Below are 14,753 nucleotides of genomic sequence, written 5' to 3'. Positions count from 1 at the left end.
ATGCAAGAGCGTGGTGGGCTGGTGTATGTGGTGGGTGTGGTGGCACGTGGTGCACATGCAAAGTGGTGGTGGATGGTGGGTGGATAACTAACAGGCATGTGGCTATCCACAGCTGTATGCGCTGGTGAATGGATAAGGATGCATCGTTCCCATCTTCTTCTCCATTAGCACACAATACACTACAGCCTTCCCTTCTTCTCCATTAGCACACAATACATTGCAACCACCCATTAGCACCACCACCACCAACCTCCATCGTCGGTCACTGCCTCACCGACGCGAGGTCAAAGGCCCCGACGCAGCATCCTCCTCCTCTGAAGAAGTTCCTCCAGGAAGGTGTGCCCCTGGCGCAGCGCCATTGGAGTGGCCATTGGCAAGCCCAAGATTCACCGGGCTCCATCGTCCCGGCCGACGACCGGCGTGCTGCAGCACGGCGCGCGACACTATGTGCCAGCGGCGGCGCGCTGATGGGTTGGAGGAGTTGCCGGCTCCGTTGTCGAAGATGTCCCCATGCACAACAGCCTACGCGGGGAGGCGCATCCTGAGGCTCGCGCTCGACGAAGAGGCGTCGGTGTCCACGTTCATGGCGCGTGCACCAACCGGCGAGGGCAGGTGCATCCCAGCACGAAGCTTGCTGCAGAAGCCCCAACGGCCACTGTCTCGTGCTCCAGAGTCGATGATGGAAGGCGCGGCGAGTCCGGTTGTGCGGGCTCCACGGGCAGCGCCGGTGGCGCGGGCTCGACCTCCTCCTGGACCTCGTAGTCCAGTGGAGGACACGACGACGGGGTCGGGCATGGCCCCCATCCGTGCACTGGGCATGGTTGTGGTGGTAGAGGCTCCGCAAGTTCCAGCTCAACGGCGTCGACGTCCATTGCTCCGTTCACAGGCTCCATTACTTCGTCCGCGTACAGGTTCGGAGCAGCCGGTCTGGCAAGAATCCATGCCGGGAGCGGCACCGCCGCCAGCATGGCCGGTTCACGCGAAGCACCGGAGGTCCCAGCACCGTGGTGACCACGGGCACCACGCCTAAGACGTGGTGCACGGCGGCGGAAACCATTCCGGCGGCCTCCAAACTGGCAAAGATCGCGGGCATGGCGGTTGTGGCGGCGAAGTCCGCCAACACCATGGCGACGGCGACGACTCTGTCAACATCGACCGCCATCACGAACTAGGTGGAGGAAGAAGGATAGGAGACCACGAGGCATCCTCTTACCTTCTCCTTTCCTCCCTTCTTTCTTCTTTTCCCGGCGACTCTCGCCGGAGTTGTTTTGTCTTTGCTCTGCTCTCGGTAGAGTTACGGGCTGATAACGTGTTTAAAATGATTGAATCAGACTATCCCTTTCCTTGATGATCCGTGAGTATTAAATACAATGGAACCGTCGCCAACGCCATGAAGGGACGCATCCCATCGTGGAGACGTGCGAGCGCTTCGAACGGTTGCCAGGGGCAAACCGCACACTAATTACAAGGGAGGATTATTCCTAAATAATAGGATTAATTAAATCCTAACACGAACTACATATTTTCTCTCCTCGCGACCCTCTCATGTGTCATCGGCCTCTGCCACCTGTTGTTGCCACGTCGCCCTGCCGAAGTTGCATCCTCCGCAATGCTACCTTCACACTCTCACAACCCCTCTAAACCCCGCCAAGGTTTCATCTTCGACGATTTTCCGCACTCTCCCGCACCTAAGACCATTAGCCTTCGACTCGCACACACCAGCGATGTCGTTGTTGCGTCGTCCTTGGCTCCGGATCGCTCCTAACTCAACCTCGCCAGCGTAGCGTGGTGTCTACTACACAACTTTATTCTTATAGACTATGTTGGGCCTCCAAGCGCAAAGTTTTTTAGGACAATAGCAATTTTCCTTCAAGTGGATGACCTAAGGTTTATCAATCGGTGAGAGGTGTAGGATGAAGATTGTCACCTTCAAACAACCCTGCAATCAAATACAAAAACTCTCTTGTGTCCCCAACACACCTAAGACAATGGCAAATTGTATAGGTGCACTAATTCGACGAAGAGATGGTGATACAAATATAGTATGGATAGTGGATAAAGGATTTTAGTAAATATTTTACTAGCAAGAAGAATTACTTTGAAGAAAAAAATAAAGAACTATAAAGATTAATTCACTAGGCAATACAGGTTTTTGTCCTAATCAAATTTAACAACAAAGAAAAAACTAAAATAATAATTTAACAAAAAATAAAATATAAAACAACTATGTTAACACAAAGTATTTTTCATAAAAAAATATTATCAAAAAGAAGTAATTGAAAATATTTTATGAAACTCTAGTTATGATCAAAACAATCTTAACCTTGAATTAAATCAAAAACAATTTCAACTTTAATGAAAATGGTTCTCGATCTAAAATAAAGTTAACAAAGGTTAAAATTTATAAAACGAGTTATTGAAAATATTTTTCCAAAATAATTTAGTTAGCATTGAAATAAATTTCGAGATGGGTTTTTTCATTGATACACAGAGTTGCGGCAGCGGAGCGGAAGTTCTATTTTTATTTCTAGGATTTCTGGTATATATAGAATTTTTCAGCATTGTAATCACGCCAAACGGAGCCATGTGGTCCCCACAAATCATTAGGACGTGACCTAGGGGGTTGCGCCCTATTGGCTTGTGCTCCACAGGTGGCTCCCCTCTAGTGGTTCTTCGCTCCAATATTGCTTATTTCCTCCAGAAATAATTATAACAAAGTCTCGTGCGATTCCGAGAACTTTCATTTTCTACATAAAAACAACACCACGGTAATTCTGCTGAAAACAACGTCAATCCGGGTAAATAAATCATATAAAGTGCATCAAAACTATATAAAAGTATTGTAATAATAGGAAAACTTGGCATGAATACTTCATAAATTGTAGATACGTTGGAGACGTATCAGCACTTCCAAGCTTAATGCCTACTCGTCCTCGAGTAGGTAAATGATAAAAGAAATAATTTATGAAGTGTAAATGCTAGCATAGTATATAATTTTGATCAATGATACTTCCAATCAATTTCTATAGCATCATAACCAGCAACTTTTTCATAAAAATCATCATGGTTGAGTAGCAATCAATTCACATGTCATGGTTCAAACAGTGCATTCTCTTGAAACTCAACATCATATGTTCATAGTCATCAAATAATTTCAATGCATCATCAAGTCTAAGTAAGAACTCCACATACTCAATTACCATATAGTCTTCTATGATTGCTAATACTCAAGGCATATTTTTGGAACAAACAACATCCATCGAACACAAAGAAATATAGGGGCTTAAAGTTCTGCCTCCCAACATACTTATCATAGAGATAATTGTCAACAATAATGAATCATGATCAAATATATCTTGTTGGATATATATGTTTGGATCTTTCCCCATCACATGGTGCTTGCCAACTAATAGATTTAGGTTGGAATAACAAGTTGACTCAACATGAAAAGTAAGGACCTGGATCTCCAGGGTTGTGAGGCGCTCGCGCTCCGCCTCCTGGTCAGAGGTGGTCCGAGCGGCCTCTTGCTCCCAGCTGACCATATCGACCTCCCACCCGATGATGGCCTCCTTCCTCTTTGCCAACTCCTCCTCGCGGGCGATGTACTTCCACTCACGCGCAGCAGCCGCATCCCCATGCGCCCTGAGCTCCTGCTCGCGGAGAGCTATCTGCTCCTCCATCCGCCGGCCATGGAACTTAGCCTTCAAGCGCCGCTCATTAGCTGCCTCTGCCTCATGGACGGCGCTCTCCCACAACTCCTTTGTGTCATGCATCGTCTTGTTCTACTACTCTTGGGCCGCATCACCGTGCCTCCGACCCAGCTTAACGACCACGTCAAGCTGGCTCCATTCGGCAGCCAGGCTCGGGCACTTAGCCACAAGGCACGCCTCCTCTTCCTAGAGATCGGCCTCGAGCGCATGAAGAGCGGCGTGAGTGCCCCTCAAGGTACCACACTTGACCACGACATTGCCCATGATCCTTTAAAGGGTCAAACACAAGGGCGCCCCGATGCTGCCTCCTACCGCGTCCACTCTCGAGGTCCCTACGGGGGTCTCCCCTTCTGCAGGGCCCTTACCCCTTGGCCAGGTTAGCGCCACCAACCATGCACCGGGGGCGGGCGCGACCTTCTCCATGCCTCGTCGAGCTGATCCATGTTCGGGGCTCACTGCGGCCCCCTGGTGGACACCCTCAATGGCAGGCACCTCGGGAGGAACATTTGCCTCGTAAATCAGGCGAGGTAGGTCGTTGCGTGGGGCAACAGGTGCCCCCACGCTCTTCCTCCACCACTACCCGCTCTGCCTCGGTATCCGGCTGGCGGGCGAGGGCTTCAAGTCCTTGGTACCTGGCGGAGGGGCGGAGGCCTCCATAATGAAAAGTGAGGGCAAGGGTGCCGCAAATAAGCCGGCCCTCTACCTCCTGCTTGCGGTTGCCCTGTCGAATCAAGGGTTCAACTTACTAGGCTCGAGTGAGGCAAGAAGTAATACACGAGGGAGGCCGATAAACTTACTCATCGGCGGCGGCCCAGCGCCTCTTCATCGGGAGGGACCTCGAGTGGTTAATGTCGCCACTTCTACGGGAGGAGGACAGTAGCGCGGGCTCCGCCTGCGCTCCGGTGGCGTCAGCACTCCTCTTCAGTGCCATGACGATGAAAAGCAACAACGGAGGCGGAGAAGAAGCCGGAAGGAAGCGTCGATTGTGCAGGAAAGGAGAAGCGGTGTGCAACGGAAGATTGTGGCGGAAGGCGAGTTATGATGGTTTCACCCTACGTGTCTCGTAGTTTTCTAGGCTGGTGCACGGTTCCCGGGGCGTGTGGAGGAGTGGAAACGTCACGTCCCGTCACAAATGACATGCGTCACCTCCTCGCACGATAGTTTGTCGGGGACCATGATGCTCCTACCCGCGTCATTTCGTGCCTCACTTGCGAAACGTGCATGTCGCGGGCCTGGAGGCCATTGTCGGCCCAGTGGGACCCAAAGTGCCATGTCCCATCTACCGTTGGCCCTGAGGGCGACGCTTGAGCTAGCCCGTATCGGGTGGCCCAGCCTCACCACTCCGAAGGGAGCCACCTCATGAGTGGCAACCCCGCAAGGCCCCATGCCGCCTGGTCGGTCCCTGTTGAGGTTGCCAGGCACTAGGCCGCCCCATGAGGCCCCTCTCACCAGGCTACCTCGCGAAGTGTGGCATACATCTCCATCTGCAGGGTCCCGCGGCTACCACGTGGGTGCCACACCCCCACAGAGGAGGCAATAGAGATCGTGCATGCGTACGTAGACATGGAGGTTTTCCTCTTTGGTGATTAAGGTGCAACGCCCGCTGCCCCTCCAAAAGCAGGTTCCCGAAGCTTCCCGATTCAGTGAAAGAAGATCAGGATGGATCGATGCGCCAGGACGGAGGTCATCGTCAAGCCCACATGTGCATCACGAAGACCACTTAAGCAAGTGAAGACCACCTTTTTTCAGGATTAGTCTGGGCTCCTGTCCCCCTTCAAATTGCTACCTTGGAGCTACCCTTTCCCACCGATATTCTTGAGTAAGAGGACCGACGCACTACAAGAGGGGCAGGGTCACCTCCATGTAAAAGGATCGAGCCATTCTCTCCCTCACACCTTGTGTACTAGAGCCACAAGCCCTACGTCAAAGTGCAATACAACACAAGCAGGAGTAGAATTTTCTACCGCACGATGGCCCGTACCTAGGTAGCTCGCGCGTCCCATTCATGTCCGATGAGAACGAGTGAGCTCACCGTCAATCTTGTTTACCGTCGTGTTGCAGGTTGCCAATCCAAGCCCTAGTGTTCAAACCTTGTTCTTTAGAGAAGTCTGGGGACACAGATCCTCAACTCCGACACTTATCCTTTCTCGTCTATCCCACGAGCCTCCAATGCAGTCGGCTCATCGATGTCGACGACCGCTGCGGCAACCCCCTGTCGCAACAGACGACGTTACTGTAGTCGATCTCATCACCGGCCATCGTTGTTGGTCGCCGTTGCTACAATCCCTCATCACAACAGTCGGCGTTGCTGCAGGCTGTCTCGGTGCCGGCCACCACTGTGTGTCACCGCTGCTGCAAACCCCTCATCACAGCAGCCCATGTTGCTGCATCCAGCTCGTCGTCAGCCACCGCTGCTCCAACCTCCCGTCACAGCAATCGGCGTTTCTACAGCCGACTGGCCGCCTACCACCGCTGCTGCAACCTCCCAACGCAGCAGTCGGTGTTGCTGCAGCCGGCTCGCCGGCAGCCATAATTGCTGCAACCTCCCGTCACAGCAGTCGATGTTGCTGCAGCCAACTCGCCATCGACCACTACTGCTACAACCTCCCAAGGCAGGAGTGGACGTTGTTGCAGCCGACTGGTCGGCCGCCATCGCTGTTGCAACTCCTCGTAGCAGCAGCCATGTTGCTACAGCCACAAGGTCATGTCGCAGTAACCGATCTCACAACATCTGGTTGCACGGTGGCGGTGTCGCAGTGCTCCGCCTCGATGCAACACCGGCTCGTGCATGACGGTGGTCGCAACACTCACGACATAGCGACGCTGCCGCATCATGTCGACAACAATCGCAAGACCAGCTTGTTGCTCGACGATGTCGTCACAATCGAGCTTGTTGAAGGGGTCGATTCGCCATTGCAGCATCACCAATGTAGCCGGCCAACCGTCACAAGACATGCGCTCATGGAGGCGAACCACCCCTTGCTGCCCTTTATTTCCTACCGCTTCACTTGCGGGAGCTCATGGAGCAATGCATGACGGGGGAGATCTCAGAGGACAGAGGACAAAGAGAGATATGAGAGAAGACGGTGTGTGGTTGGATAGAGACCACGAAATAAAGGATAGGATCATCTATAATCGAACACAACAAATATTACCTCCTAAACACCCGCGGACGCGTCCGATCAGTGACCGCGCGTGTCCCCTATTTTTCCGTCCGTACAACAACACTCATCATTTTCTTTCTCATATGTCCGATCACTTAGACGTGATTGGTGGAGTGAAGAGAGAAAGAAAAGAATAAATAAAGAAAAGGAAAATGTGGTTCAGAGTGAGAGCGCGTCCTATGTGGCGTACTGCCTCGACGCGCCCGGTCGGGTCCGCGAGCCCTCGTATTCTTCATATATATATATACTTCTCCGTTCCTAAGTGTCTATTCGGATTCACTCCACTCCATCAAATTCTCAGCTCCACTCCCCGCTCCTAGATAGCTGCTCCTCATGACAAATTGGCAGCTGGCAACCTGTTCGACAACAAACTCCACTCCATATTCTGGATTGCTGGCTCCCCACCACACATCAATCTGGTTTGACACTTATCAATACAAGCATGAGTTTGCTTGTGCCAAGGATGCACAAAATTGCATATAATGCCGAGTTTACTACAAATGAAGGAGAAATTTCACACACAATTTCTTTGTGCAAAATTTCACACGTAATGAAATTTATCGCACAAGAGCACTTCAACATGAATTTGCTGAAATTACATGATTTTAGCAACATAAACAAATGGGATTTTTAGATGACAAATACGAACAAAAGCCACATAAACACGTGAATTCTTTGAAATTACAGGATTTTAGCAACATAAACAGAAGGGATTTTTAGATGACAAATACGAACAAAAGCCACATAAACACATGAATTCTGTAGACACCAATCTAGTTCTAGTGAAGCTCGTGGAGAAACAATTTTCAACACATGAAAATCTTTATGCACAACAGCATCAGCTCGCGCCCCTCATCGACGCCTACATCGCCTTCGACAGCGGCACCACGATGAACACCATTGAGCAAGTGTCCTGCTTCTCCGGCCTGCCGGCACTACCGCTCAGGGGATCGGTGAGCTTCGGGGACCTGCTGGGCTGGGACAACCGAGAGAAGAAGGCCATCAGGACAACACTGAGCAACATGTCAAGTAACAGCTATTCCAAGTTGGAGTTGCCTCCAAACTGGAGCCGAGAGTAGTATTGGAATATCTGTTGATGCAGTGTCTGTTCCTAGGGATTTGATGGAAGTGTGTGGTGATTTACAAACCTGTAGATTAGTGAAATGGCTTGATATAGTATCTGTACATAGGAATGCTATAAGAAATGTCCTATTTTAGTTCTAGACTGATGCATCTTGCCACAAGGAAATAAATGACAAGTAATATTTCAGAAAAACTGTAGGACTCTAACAAATATAAACACATACATGGGGTAGAAACTAATGTGTACTCACATTTATAGCAGAAGCGAAAGTCACCAACCAAGAGCAATATCAGTTGCTAGTTTATTACGAAACAGGTCCATGTCTTTATCGCTAGCCTCTGAGGTTGACGCGTCTGATGCATTTGAAGGGATGGCGTACCGTTGATACCTTGAAGGGATAGTTGGGACATAGTTGGGATCTCTGTCGACTCGAAGAAAGTGAAGATCACCCTTATCATGATATCGAACATAATTGTGAAGGGTCATAGTTGCAGCCACTATCATCTTTTGAGTTTCAACCGAATAATTGGGCATCTTTAGTAAAATCTGCCACTCCGTTTTCCACACACCAAACCCTCTCTCAATCACATTACACTTGGATGAGTGTATCTTGTTAAATTTCTTCTTAGGTGTTCTTGGTGCCACACCTCGTTGAAAATCAGGCACATGGTACCTCTCTCCCTTGTAAGGTGCCAGATATCCAGGTCTATTAGGATAGCCCGCATCCACAAGATAGTACTTACCTACAAACAACAAGCAGATTGCATGTAAGGCCTATGATTTTTTTATAAAGAATTTGAATAAACAAAACTATTATAGGAACTACTAACCCTTTGGAGGATGAGGAAAGGTATCTGTGTGAGCTTCAATAGCATGATACAAGACACGGGTATCATGCATAGAACCAGGTTGGCCAATTGATGCGTACATGAAATGCATGTCAAAATCACATATTGTGAGAACATTTTGAGTTGTTGATCCGACCTTCCAATGTATCTAACTTGGTCGCCAGCAGGAATAGAAGCTCTGACATGAGTACCGTCTAGTGCACCGATGCAATCCTTAAGATGTGGATAAGCCCTTCTATCCTTTTGAATCCTTGGGTGCACACTACTAAAGTTTGGGTCCTTAGGTTTGAGGTAATCTGCTGCCATCTTGATCACACAGAGCAAAACCTCATGAAACTTACGATGGACTGTATCTCCCGAGTGCTTGAAACGGTTTTGTGTTCTCCTATTAGACTCACAACCCCCTAAAGTCCACAAAAACATTGCAAGTGCCTCATAAATACTCATGAAACAGGTTGATTTGAAGCCATACCTTTCGACCAACAAGTCATGCAATTGAAAGAAAAGGCGAGCGTTCATCCTCAACATTGTATATGTTTCTCCAGGTGTTGCCACTGTCTCCTGTAGCCATCCGGACCCACTGAGAATAGAAGTCCTTGGGTCTACCTTGATCAAATAGCTATCACAGTACTTCCCTGCAAGTATTGATGCACCGACATATATGTTGGACATTGATTGAACATGGTGGCATACCCTCTTCTTCCTTTCTTCATAACTATCACTATCATTATCACTATCCGATGGCATCTGAACATACACAAGTAACAACAATTAGTACTCAATTATCTACAACAAGAAGATAAGTAAAAATGTAACACAAGATTACCAAGATTACCAAGATAGAAGCAACACAAGTAAGATTACCAAGATTGAAGACACGGCTGAAACAAGGTAAATGAAGGCACACATCTAAAACAAGGGAAGAAAAGAGTAATGAAGTTCAAACCAAAATAGTCTTACAGGCAAACCATAGAGTACATAATGAAGTTCAAACTTTAAATTAGTATTACATCTCAATAGGTAGATACAACATTAGTAGCATATAATGGCCATACTTGGTGTTGTATTTCCTACGCAACCAATCAAAACGAGCAACACTTTCAGTCATGTGCAGGAACATCTCTCTCTGCTCTCTCTTCACAAATAGTTCACTAGCAATGAAATATTCATCACTGCCTACTATTTCACCGCACTCAACAACTAGATCCATCACATAAGTAACCGATGAACTTTCTTCTTTCTTCATGTATGACTCAAATCTAGATTGGGTCCTCTCTGCGATATCTCCAACCCTGGTTATCTGTTCTTGTATAACAAGTGAGGTCTTCTGCTTCTTTATTGCCATCCACAACCCTGCCAAGTCTCTTCCCTTTTCCATCAGCATGCGACTCACCTGTTTGTGTCTCCTCCAGATCAACATCGTGTATGTTGTCCACATTGAAAACTGAAGTTGCACTACTAGATTGGGGAATGGTGCCTGAAGCGGGATTCCAATGATTTGTACCATCACCCGTGATATCACCAAACATGAAAGATAAGTTATTCTCATTTCGAAGTCCACGCTTTTGAAACTTGCCACAACGAGGGATGTCTTGAAATAAAACAAAACAAAGACTGATTAGCATCACTACTCAGCGAACAATTGCTTATATGGTAAGAACAAATAGGAAAATGTTGGGGAACGTCGCAAGGGAAACAAAAAATTTCCTACGCGCACGAAGACCTATCATGGTGATGTCCATCTACGAGAGGGGATGTGTGATCTACGTACCCTTGTAGACCGTACAACAGAAGCGTTAGTGAACGCAGTTGATGTAGTGGAACATCCTCACGTCCCTCGATCCGCCCCGCGAACAATCCCGCGATCAGTCCCACGATCTAGTACCGAACGGACGGCACCTCCGCGTTCAGCACACGTACAACTCGACGATGATCTCGGCCTTCTTGATCCAGCAAGAGAGAAGGAGAGGTAGAAGAGTTCTCCGGCAGCGTGACGGCGCTCCGGAGGTTGGTGATGACCTTGTCTCAGCAGGGCTCCGCCCGAGCTCCGCAGAAACGCGATCTAGAGGAAAAACCGTGGAGGTATGTGGTCGGGCTGCCGTGGAAAAGTCGTCTCAAATCAGCCCTAAAACCTCCGTATATATAGGTGGGAGAGGGGGAGCCTTGCCTTGGGGCTCAAGGAGCCCCAAGGGGGTCGGCCGAGCCAAAGGGGGGAAGGACTCCCCCCAAACCGAGTCCTACTTGGTTTGGTGGGTGGAGTCCCTCTTTCCTTTCCCACCTCCCCCTTTTTTTCTCTTTGATTTTTCTTCCAATGCGCATAGGGCCCTTTTGGGCTGTCCCACCAGCCCACTAAGGGCTGGTGCGCCACCCTCAAGGCCAATGGGCTTCCCCGGGGTGGGTTGCCCCCCCGGTGAACTCCCGGAACCCATTCGTCATTCCCGGTACATTCCCGGTAACTCCGAAAACCTTCCGGTAATCAAATGAGGTCATCCTATATATCAATCTTCGTTTCCGAACCATTCCGGAAACCCTCGTGACGTCCGTGATCTCATCCGGGACTCTGAACAACATTCGGTAACCAACCATATAACTCAAATACGCATAGAACAACGTCGAACCTTAAGTGTGCAGACCCTGCGGGTTCGAGAACTATGTAGACATGACCCGAGAGACTCCTCGGTCAATATCCAATAGCGGGACCTGGATGCCCATATTGGATCCTACATATTCTACGAAGATCTTATCGTTTGAACCTCAGTGCCAAGGATTCATATAATCCCGTATGTCATTCCCTTTGTCCTTCGGTATGTTACTTGCCCAAGATTCGATCGTCAGTATCCGCATACCTATTTCAATCTCGTTTACCGGCAAGTCTCATTACTCGTTCCGTAATACAAGATCCCGTAACTTACACTAAGTCACATTGCTTGCAAGGCTTGTGTGTGATGTTGTATTACCGAGTGGGCCCCGAGATACCTCTCCGTCACACGGAGTGACAAATCCCAGTCTTGATCCATACTAACTCAACGAACACCTTCGGAGATACCTGTAGAGCATCTTTATAGTCACCCAGTTACGTTGCGATGTTTGATACACACAAAGTATTCCTCCGGTGTTAGTGAGTTATATGATCTCATGGTCATAGGAACAAATACTTGACATGCAGAAAACAGTAGCAACAAAATGACACGATCAACATACTACGTCTATTAGTTTGGGTCTAGTCCATCACGTGATTCTCCTAATGACGTGATCCAGTTATCAAGCAACAACACCTTGTTCATAATCAGAAGACACTGACTATCTTTGATCAACTCGCTAGCCAACTAGAGGCTTGTTAGGGACAGTGTTTTGTCTATGTATCCACACATGTAAATGAGTCTTCATTCAATACAATTATAGCATGGATAATAAACTATTATCTTGATACATGAATTATAATAATAACTATATTTATTATTGCCTCTAGGGCATAATTCCAACACATCAAGTGTTGATGGTGAATAAGACCACTAGTTTCAAGAGAAACGACAAAGGCAAGAAGGGTAATTCAAAGAAGAGCGGCAAGCCTGTTGCCAATCCGACGAAGAAACCCAAAGCTGGACCTAAGCCTGAAACAGAGTGTTACTATTGCAAGGGTATGGGTCACTGGAAGCGCAATTGCCCCAAGTATTTGGCAGATAAGAAGGCGGCCAAAGAAAAATCAGGTATATTTGATATACATGTTATTGATGTGTACTTAACCGGCTCTCGTAGTAGTGCCTGGGTATTCGATACCGGTTCTGTTGCTCATATTTGCAACTCGAAACAGGAACTGCGGAATAGACGAAGGCTGGCGAAAGATGAAGTGACGATGCGCGTAGGAAATGGTTCCAAGGTTGATGCAATCGCCGTCGGCACAGTTTCACTTCAGTTACCATCAGGATTAGTTATGAACTTGAATCATTGTTATTTAGTGCCTGCGTTGAGCATGAACATTATATCTGGATCTTGTTTATTGCGAGACGGTTACTCTTTTAAGTCAGAGAATAATGGTTGTTCTATTTCTATGAGTAACATCTTTTATGGTCATGCACCCAATGTGAGAGGATTGTTCATATTGAATCTTGATAGCGATACACACATACATAACATTGAGACCAAAAGAGTTAGAGTTAACAATGATAGCGCCATATTTTTGTGGCACTGCCGCTTAGGTCATATTGGTGTAAAGCGGATGAAGAAACTCCATGCCGATGGACTTTTGGAGTCACTTGACTTTGATTCACTTGACACGTGCGAACCATGCCTCATGATCAAGATGACTAAAACTCCGTTCTCCGGAACAATGGAGCGTGCAAGTGACTTGTTGGAAATCATACATATCGATGTGTGTGGTCCGATGAACATAGAGGCACGCGACGGATATCGTTATTTTCTCACCTTCACTGACGATTTGAGTAGATATGGTTATGTCTACTTAATGAAGCACAAGTCTGAAACATTTGAAAAGTTCAAGCAATTTCAGAGTGAAGTTGAAAATCATCATAACAAGAAGATCAAGTTCCTACGGTCTGATCGTGGGGGTGAATATCTGAGTTTCGAGTTTGGTGCTCACTTAAGACAATGTGGAATTGTTTCACAGTTGACACCGCCTGGAACACCACAGCGTAATGGTGTGTCCGAACGTCGTAATCGTACTTTATTAGAGATGGTGCTATCTATGATGTCTCTTACTGATTTGTCGTTATCGTTTTGGGGTTATGCATTAGAAAAAGCTACATTCACTTTAAATAGGGCACCATCAAAATCCGTTGAGACGACACCATATGAACTGTGGTATGGGAAAAGGCCAAAGTTGTCGTTTCTTAAAGTTTGGGGATGTGATGCTTATGTCAAAAAGCTTCAGCCTGAAAAGCTGGAACCCAAAGCGGAAAAGTGCGTCTTCATAGGTTACCGAGAAGAGACAATTGGGTACACCTTCTATCTCAATTCCGAGGGCAAAATGTTTGTTGCTAAAAACGGAGCTTTTCTCGAGAAGGAGTTTCTCTCGAGAGAATTGAGTGGGAGGAAGATAGAACTTGACGAGGTTGTCGAACCTCTCATCCCTCTGGATGGTGGCGTAGGGCAAGGGGAAACCTCTGTCGTTGCGACGCCGGTTGAGGAGGAAGTTAATGATGAATATCATGAAACTCCGGTTCAAGTTTCTGTCGAACCACGCAGGTCGACGAGACCAGGTGCTGCTCCAGAGTGGTACGGTAATCCCGTCTTATCAATCATGTTGTTGGACAACAATGAACCTGCAAATTATGAAGAAGCAATGGTGGGCCCAGATTCCAACAAATGGCTAGAAGCCATGAAGTCCGAGATAGGATCCATGTATGAGAACAAAGTGTGGACTTTGGAGGTACTGCCTGAGTGCCGCAAGGCTATTCAGAACAAATGGATCTTTAAGAGGAAGACGGACGCTGACGGCAATGTGACCGCTTATAAAAGCTCGACTTGTGGCAAAGGGTTTTTCACAAGTTCAAGGAGTTGACTACGATGAGACATTCTCACCCGTAGCGATGCTTAAGTCCGTCAGAATCATGTTAGCAATAGCTGCATTTTTCGATTATGAAATCTGGTAGATGGATGTCAAAACGGCGTTCCTTAACGGTTTCCTTAAAGAAGAATTGTATATGATGCAACCCGAAGGTTTTGTCGATCCTAAGAATGCTAACAAGGTGTGCAAGCTCCAGCGATCCATTTATGGACTGGTGCAAGCATCTCGGAGTTGGAACAAACGCTTTGATGAGGTGATCAAAGCATTTGGGTTTATACAAGTGGTTGGAGAATCTTGTATTTACAAGAAAGTGAGTGGGAGCTCTGTGGCGTTTCTAATATTATATGTGGATGACATATTGTTGATTGGAAACAACGTGGAGTTTTTGGAGAGAATAAAGGATTACTTGAATAAAAGTTTCTC

General features: G+C 47.5%; 1 pseudogene; it reads left to right on the top strand.

The window, feature by feature from the left end:
- Positions 1-296: 296 nt before the first annotated feature.
- LOC123451757 lies at positions 297-886 on the top strand (annotated as a pseudogene).
- The last annotated feature ends 13,867 nt before the right edge of the window (positions 887-14,753 follow it).

Source organism: Hordeum vulgare, chromosome 5H, assembly GCF_904849725.1.
Source record: "Hordeum vulgare subsp. vulgare chromosome 5H, MorexV3_pseudomolecules_assembly, whole genome shotgun sequence".
Classification (NCBI taxonomy): Eukaryota; Viridiplantae; Streptophyta; class Magnoliopsida; order Poales; family Poaceae; genus Hordeum; species Hordeum vulgare.
Note: the sequence above shows the minus strand (reverse complement) of the source record. Positions and strands in the feature narration are given on the sequence as shown.